The sequence below is a fragment of the Podarcis muralis genome, chromosome 8, assembly GCF_964188315.1.
Source record: "Podarcis muralis chromosome 8, rPodMur119.hap1.1, whole genome shotgun sequence".
Classification (NCBI taxonomy): domain Eukaryota; kingdom Metazoa; phylum Chordata; class Lepidosauria; order Squamata; family Lacertidae; genus Podarcis; species Podarcis muralis.
The window spans coordinates 42667850-42676290 of record NC_135662.1 but is presented as its reverse complement, the minus strand read 5'-3'; positions in this window follow the sequence as shown (position 1 = coordinate 42676290).

Here is an 8441-nt window from a genome sequence, read left to right as displayed (position 1 = left end):
CCAGGGTTCATTTATTCACATCACAGAGCCGGAGCCTCATCTTGTTCTTTAGTGTTTCATTAGGGAATAATATACCATGATAAAGTATGCAGTTACCATAGAAATGCTGAAGAGCTTTAAATAATTGATGTATAGTTAACAATGAACTGTTTTTAATGCATGTATACATTGTTTGGCTTTGCAGGTAGATTCCCTAAGTGACATTGGTCAGAGAGAACCCTGGTCTTCTTGCATGACGATTGGGGTATTGACCTACTTTTGGGTGAAAGATAAGGAATGTCTAACTTTGAAGCAAGTACCCCTTGAATCAATGGGGTTTAACTTCTAAGCAAAGAGTTTAGAATCAATGTGCTTCATAATTTGGCTTTAGAAAAGTAGTTAATAAAGGATGTGCTCACTAATATGAAATTGTTTCTTCCTTGTCATCCCATTTTGCAGGTTTTTGTACGGATGGAGGGCATGTGTTGTTTTATGCCAGTGAAGATCAATGGAGAGAGGGGCAGAAACACACTAACAGAGCAATCCAAACCCCTCTTATGCTAATAACAACAACAACAACAACAACAACAACAACAACAACAATAATAATAATAATCTACTGCCCTTCAGTGCTTTTTTTAAAATACAAAATGTGCTGGTACTCACCATGTTGTTATAGTGAGTGCCACACTTTTATCATTGTGTGTGTGTTTGTGTGTGTTGGTACTGTATACTCTTTAGTACCCACAGAAAATAATAATACAGCCACCCTTAATCTAAAGCTTTCTGGGTAGTTCACAAGCTAAAAATGTTATGCTATGGAATGAGTGAAGGTGTCCCTCTTCCCACCTCTCTCAACTCAGCCAGCCTCCCACCAACCACCACCAGTTGAGTGACACACCCTGATCCTTCCGCCTTTTAGCCAAAAAATGTGCAGGCAGGTGGAAGGGCCTCTGGTGGGATCCCCACCAGAGCCAGCCAGTAGAAAGCCTTAAAACAGTGCATCCCAAGGGCAGGAAACAGGGTGGGCTGAGCTGGTCCAGGATCCAGTGGATCTCAGGCCAGTTTCACTGTTGTTATGTGACAGCATTGCGTCTGATCAAGGCCCAATCGTTGTATCGTCTTCATGCTGATACAATGACCTGTCTGAGGTTCCGCCTTCTGTCCCAGCTGCCATATGTTGCAGGAATGTGGATGCAGTTGTGGCTCTGCTGATCCATATATCCCTGTTTTATGGGAAGGGAAAATTTAGACTGCTGCCTAAATTGGGGTGGCTACTGTGGTGCCCTCATAATTTTGTGTTCTACAACTTCCATCATCCACAACCATTCCCCATGAAAGCTTAGGTGTGAGGTTGCCAACTGCAGAAATTCCTGGGGATTCAAACTAAGATCAGATGTCTACATGCAGCCTTACCCCTTTAAATGCTGGTTAGAATTCACAAAGCCATTTGTACCCCTTCAGTTCACATTTAAACAGTAAACCCTGTCGCCCTTCTAAGCTTCTTGTATTCTCCGTTTCTGCAGCTAGGAAGCCAGCATGACACCTTCATACTGAAATACTTGAAATTAAATATGATGTTTTCACATTAAATGTGGGTTGGCTTGCCCTCGGCTTTCTTCCTTTAAAATTTGTATTTGAACTGGCCTCTTGCTGTTTTTCGTAGACCTGAGTTCTGTTTTTAAAAAGTCAGGAAGCTTTGCACAGGTCATGTTAATGTTCAGTTGCACCTGCAGTTCAGCTTTCACAGTGCTGTCACTTAGTCTGTTTCTGTTCTTGGTCCACAGTTGTGTCATTAAACTAAAAACTCACAGGAGGTGTTAGGTACAGGAATGAAAAGTATGAAAGAGACCAGTTATTATTATTATTACTGTATTATTATTTGGTTGCCATTGCACTCATTCCTAGTTTGTTATATATGTCATCATACAGCTTGTTCATGAGAATGCAGAGTGCTGAAGCAAGAGTCTCTAAATCTCCCCATTTCACAGCTTTATGAAGTGACAGCATTGACATTTGCTTTTGTTTTTAATGTGCGGTTTCAACATTGTGCTATTTCCCTGTGCATTCAGTGCACCATGTCAATATCTTACTTGCTTCCTCTCCAGATTTTCTCTTCTAATCTGGGGAGACTTTGCCCCAAATGACTTGGGCTGATCTTCCATAGACATTGGCCTCTTTTCTCTTCATTTCTGAAGGGGGGGGGGGCTTCCTTTACCCCATAGAGTTCTGTGCAGCTTTATTTATTTATTTAATTTGTATACCACCCTTCTTGCCTGAGGGGGAAACTTGCTGCGTACCTAGAAGACAAGTGTTTCTACATCACGACTCAAATCCTTCATCTCATGTTTGAGATTTGCATCTCACTTGTATCAGGCGGACATTAAGTTGTTTTAATTTCTGGTGCGCTAACCCGTGTTTCCCCAAAATTTACAGACGCATCGTCTACCACATAAGAAGGCACATTGCTAACATCGAGACCATTCTGCCATAGAAATTGCATGTCCACCTCTGTAGTGAGAAGCCCAAGTTCCTGGTGAGGGAAAAATTATAGGCATATATGGCTGCAGGCCTTAGTTTCACTCAGAGGTGCAGGAAAGTCACAAATCCAAAGGGGAGGGAACCATCATCATCTAACTTAATAAGAACTGTATTTCAAATTTAGTCCTATGTACAGTGGTGCCCCGCAAGACGAATGCCTCGCAAGACGAAAAACTCGCTAGACGAAAGGGTTTTCCGTTTTTTGAGTCGTTCCACAAGACGAATTTCCCTATGGGCTTGCTTCGCAAGACGAAACGTCTTGCGAGTTCTTGCGAGTTTGTTTCCTTTTTCTTAAAGCCGCTAAGCCGTTAATAGCCGCTAAGCCGCTAAGCCGTTAATAGCCGCTAAGCCGCTAATAGCCGCTAAGCCGCTAATAGCCGTGCTTCGCAAGACGAAAAAACCGCAAGACGAAGAGACTCGCGGAACGGATTAATTTCGTCTTGCGAGGCACCACTGTATGTATATGCAACTCTCTGTCTCTGGTATATATATAATGCCTATAGAATGAAGATGATGAAGATGGGGGGGATGAACTGAGTTGAAATGCATCCCACACCCCCAACTTCATCACTCCAGTCATAATCTGTGAAGTTGGAAGAGCCATTTTAGTGATGGAGAGATGTCAATAGGGATGTGTTTATCCTACACATATTCTCCACACTGCTGCTGGGCATCATTTTTATTTTTTAAAAAAATTATTTCATTCCCATCCTAACTAGACAGGAACCAGACTGACTTGATTTAGGAGTGTGATGCAGCGTGGTGGATTTTTGCAGTTCTTAAACTACTGTTGAATCCCTTAAACTCCTCAGGGAGCTCACTTTGCCCAGTGTTTTTGATGGTGAAGGGAAGACGGGAGAGGCAGTATGAGGGGGGAACCTTCCCTCTTGCTCACCTCTGCTACTGTTCCTACTTTATTGAAGCATGGAGAGGAGAAGGGAAGTGAGGAACTGTGTGTTGGCTTTGGGAGTGCTGGAAGTTTGAGGGAAATGGAGTTGGGTTGTGGTGACTCGAACTCCCCATGTAGCTTGGAGAACTAATCCAGACCTCTGATTCATTTATCTTTCAGGTGGTGGTGGAGACATTATAGAAATCACTGAGGAGATCCTCATTGAGTTCACCTTTCTCAGGGGGTTCAAGCCACCCCAAAATCTGAGTGAGGGGAGGAAGGCATCAACAAAGCTTCCAGCACTTGCCCTGGACTTTTCTGTGTAGGAAGGACTGTGAGGAAAGCTTTTGCTCCATCCAGGGTTGCACACAGAAGATGAATTAGGGCAGCATGGTTTTTAAAACATTCCCACCCTTCTCACAATTAATATGAGTAAGTTACTAAAAGGATCCCTCTCCCCACTTAAAAATATATATGATTAAATCAGTTCATGTTGCTTGAAATACACATATCTTGAGGCCATTTCTGATAGGATCTATCTGAAAACCAAACCAAAAAAGTTTAGTTTTTAATGCCTCCTTCTTCCTGATATTTAGACGCAGACCTTTCTCACTTTCTTCATGCTGAGCTGAGAACTTGCTCTTGCTGCAAGCGGTTGTGCCTCTTCGCACTCCCTTTGGATCGATCTAAAGTGGCAGTATGGGAGGCAGAGAAAGGAGCAGTGCAAAAGGTTAAGGGAAAGTACCCACTAATAAGCCATTAAAACCATTACTGTGAGCTTTAAGCTCTGCTATTGTTCTAAAATTCATAGTCAGGAATGAGACAGGGAGAAAAGACAGAAAATGTCTAGCAACTAGGAATTAAACTAATATTGCTAGCGTTATTGCTAATTATAACACCTTAATTAGTATTTAGAAACTCCCATGGGTCTACAGATGTCCATTAATATGGCTGACCTCTGCTCTGGTGTTTTGTAAGAAATGTTTCTGGTGTGCCTGGCACTTGCAGAAGGCCTTGTTTTACAAGGCAGTCATGAGCGACAAAACCTCCAAATAAGCAGAGGCAGCTGAATTATCTATCTAAGAGCCATTATCTATGGTTTGCCTCAGCTAGATAACTGTGTATTTTATGGAAAATTTATGTGCCAGTCCTTTATACTATCCAAAATTCATCTTCTAGCTTTCATCAATGAATTTCTGGCTGTAGCTCATGGGTACAGCAACAGCTTTGAATGAGGAAAGTCCCAGGTTCAGTTCCCAGCAATGCCAGTAGCCAATCACTATAGGCAATATTGAGCTAGATGGACCAGTGATCTGCCTCGGTCGAAGACCACTTTCTGTGTTCCTATGTAATCACCACAGATTTATCAAGGTCTCATGAACTCAATCCAATGAAAGGAAAACTGGTGATGGAACTACATGCTACATGAAGTTCTGTGACATGCAGTGTAGGAGCTGAAGGGAGGATGTATGCAGCAGGATAGTGGTTTTTAGTTATATTCTATTTCATGTGGACCATTTAAAAGATTAAAAAAAATTAAACAGCATATAAGTCATATAAATAAAATTATGATCTCCAAAGTATGGAAAGTGCAACAAGAAAAACCCACCAATGAAATCTTAACTGAACTTTTCTCTCCCCTTTGATAATTTTTGAATGCAGTTTGTTTCCTCATTAATTGATTGAGAGTGATTTTCAGGACAGTACTAATATGAATATACATATCTATTTCCCCCCGTTGTGGGTAAAGGCAGCATGCAAGCTTTATCACAGAGGAAATTGTGTGAAAGGGATGGGGTAAGAAAACTTTCTCTCCCTGAGCTCATCTTTCACTTCAGATTGCAGCTGAAGCCTCAGCATTGTGTTTAAGAAGTGCAGAAGGAATGTCGGAACTGAGGATAAACGCACTAGCAATATCATCAGGAAAATGAACACAGTAAGTCCAATGTCTGAATGCACTCTCTGGGCTGCCATTTTGCATCTGCCTTCCCCTGCTACTCCACCACACAGGGCACTATGTTGCACCTGGTTGGTGGCCTTCAGGCTGCTAGTAATAAACAAAGTCAATCCTGCAAACCTGGAGTGTGCCAATACCTGCTTCAGGAAACAAAATCAGTTCCACTCCATCTGACTGCCTTTTGCCTTAGTTACACAAAACGGTAAAAAGGATTTTTTAAAATGTCATTCTAGGAGGCTTGCTAGTTTGAGAATATCTGCTTCAAAGTAATGAGAAGCAAAAATAGTAATAATATTAAAGGAAGACTTTCTTCCCTGAACTGTAACTTCTTGAAATTTTGCTGATACAATATTAAAGGAAAGCTATCTTTGAATTCCCTTTCTTTACAAAATTCGCCATACTTTGCATAAGAAAGTATATTAACAATGCAAAAGAGGTGACAGAATGTTCTTTTAACTGGGAACAGTGAACACCGAGTTATGATGTCTGTGTTTTTTTATCACAGAGATTTCTCTCCCTCCCTCCCCCCACTCCCATGTCTGGTTTGGAATGATCTGTTGTAATCTTTTTCAGAGGTCTCCATGGAGGCATTGCAAACAGGATCCATAAATATAAATTGCTGCCGGTCTGCATCATAGAGCTCAGTGATTCAGCTAGCTATGGAAGAAATGGATAATCTAAATTTACTATGCCAAAGATAGTAACATATGTAGTAGTAGCCACTGCCACAGCTGTATCTTTCAAGGTTGCTTCAGCCTAAGTGAGCTGTTTCTGCTGTTTTCCTCTTGAAAAGGTTTTATTAAAAGCAATAAATTTTGCAGATGCATGTTTGAAAAGTAAATTAAAAGTAAGGACAGATACTGCAGTTTAATATTTTGACATTATAGTGTTAGAACATATTAGATAATTTGATCTTAGATGAACTAGATTCCATTTTATTAACTGGGACATTTGGTAAAGGTAAAGGTAAAGGTACCCCTGCCTGTACAGGCCAGTCATGACCGACTCTAGGGTTGTGCGCTCATCTCACTTAAGAGGCCGGGAGCCAGCGCTGTCCGCAGACACTTCCGGGTCATGTGGCCAGCGTGACGAAGCTGCACTGATGAGCCAGCACCAGTGCCACACACGGAAACGCCGTTTACCTTCCCGCTATAAAGTGGTCCCTATTTATCTACTTGCACTTAAGTGTGCTTTCGAACTGCTAGGTGGGCAGGAGCTGGGACCGAAGGACGGGAGCTCACCCCGCCGCAGGGATTCGAACCGCCGACCTTACGATCAGCAGGTCCTAGGCACTGACATTTGGTACAAACGTACAGTTTGGAAGCCATATACCGTATGGAAACTTTGGCCCTCCTGATATTGCTGGACTACAGTTCCCATCATCCCTAACCACTGGAGCTAATAGGAACTGGAATCCAACAATATCTGGAGGGCCAAAGTCTCCCCTGGCCTACTACATGCTATCAAAAGTGTTATAGGATATGGGAGACATCCAACTAACTCATTCCATCAATGCAAGGAATTCTGCTTGTGCCAGGGAACTTCTCCTCTCTCCTCTCGCTGCATGCCCCCGGTATCTACACCATTTAGAGCAGTTTATGGAGAAGATGTGTGGGGCACATGCAGGAAGAGGATGGGGGAAGTTCCAATACACAAATGGAAATGTTTGCACTGATGGAACCAGCTTGTTGGATACAACCCCGTATTTTCCTACTCTTTTCTGCTACTTCAAACTCCTTGAGAGAAACATTTGACCCCTAGGAGATTAACATTACCTCCCATAATTCACTAGCTTGCCACAGGTCATTTATATCAGTCTACATCATGGGTAGGCAAACTAAGGCCAGATCTGGCCCAATTGCCTTCTAAATCCGGCCCATGGACAGTCAGGGAATGAGCATGTTTTTACAGGAGCAGAATGTGTCCTTTTATTTAAAATGCATCTCTGGGTTATTTGTGGGTCCTGCCTGGTGTTTTTACATGAGTAGATTGTGTCCTTTTATTTAAAATGCATCTCTGGGTTATTTGTGGGGCATAGGAATTTGTTCATTATTATTATTTTTCCAAAATATAGTTCGGCCCTCCACAAGGTCTGAGGGACATTGGACTGGCCCCCTGCTGAAAAAGTTTGCTGACCCCTGGTCTACATGTTCTTCTCATCTTCCCCTCATTCATCCTTGGGTGAGAAGGGGAAAGCAGCAGCCCATGCTAGTGAATTAAATCACCCCCATGTACAAACTGGTAAGCAGTAACTGCCCCACTTCTTTCAGGAACAGTTGTCTTTACACTACAAATTCAGAGCCAGGATTGAGTGGGCCCTCCCCAAAGTGCAATCCCATAGGCTCCCTTCCTACAATTTGGGGCTCATCTAAGGTTTATGGGGGACATGGGTGGCACTATGGGTTAAACCACAGAGCCTAGGACTTGCCAATCAGAAGGTTGGCGGTTCAAATTCCTGCGACGGGGTGAGCTCCCGTTGCTCCGTCCCTGCTCCTGCCAACCTAGCAGTTTGAAAGCACATCAAAGTGAAAGTAGATAAATAGGTACTGCTCCGGCAGGAAGGTAAACGGCATTTCCGTGCACTACTCTGGTTCGCCAGAAGTGGCTTAGTCATGCTGGCCACATGACCCAGAAGCTGTACCTCGGCCAATAAAGCGAGATGAGCGAAGCAACCCCAGAGTCGGTCACGACTGGACCTAATGGTCAGGGGTCCCTTTACCTTTAAGGTTCATGGGGTTTGGGGGGGTTAACTTGGTGAGAGGGTCTGTCATCATCATTTCTGACAGCACCATATAAACTGAGTCATTCCAAGGCATTGTGGAGGTGGGCAGGAATGCTTCTGTCACAAATACACAGCAGCCATTGGTGCACTGCCATGCTTTGAAAGAAGGGGTTTATTTTGTTAGTTTGCCTGGTTTTAATGCCATGTCTTCTGTCCCAGTTTCTAGAATTCTTTTTATATTACATTACTTGTTGTGTTATGAAACTGGCTTTTTGGTCAATACACCACTATGTCGCACTAAACTTCATTCACACCAGTGGGAGCAGTGTCATGCAACAGTCAATGTTATTAGA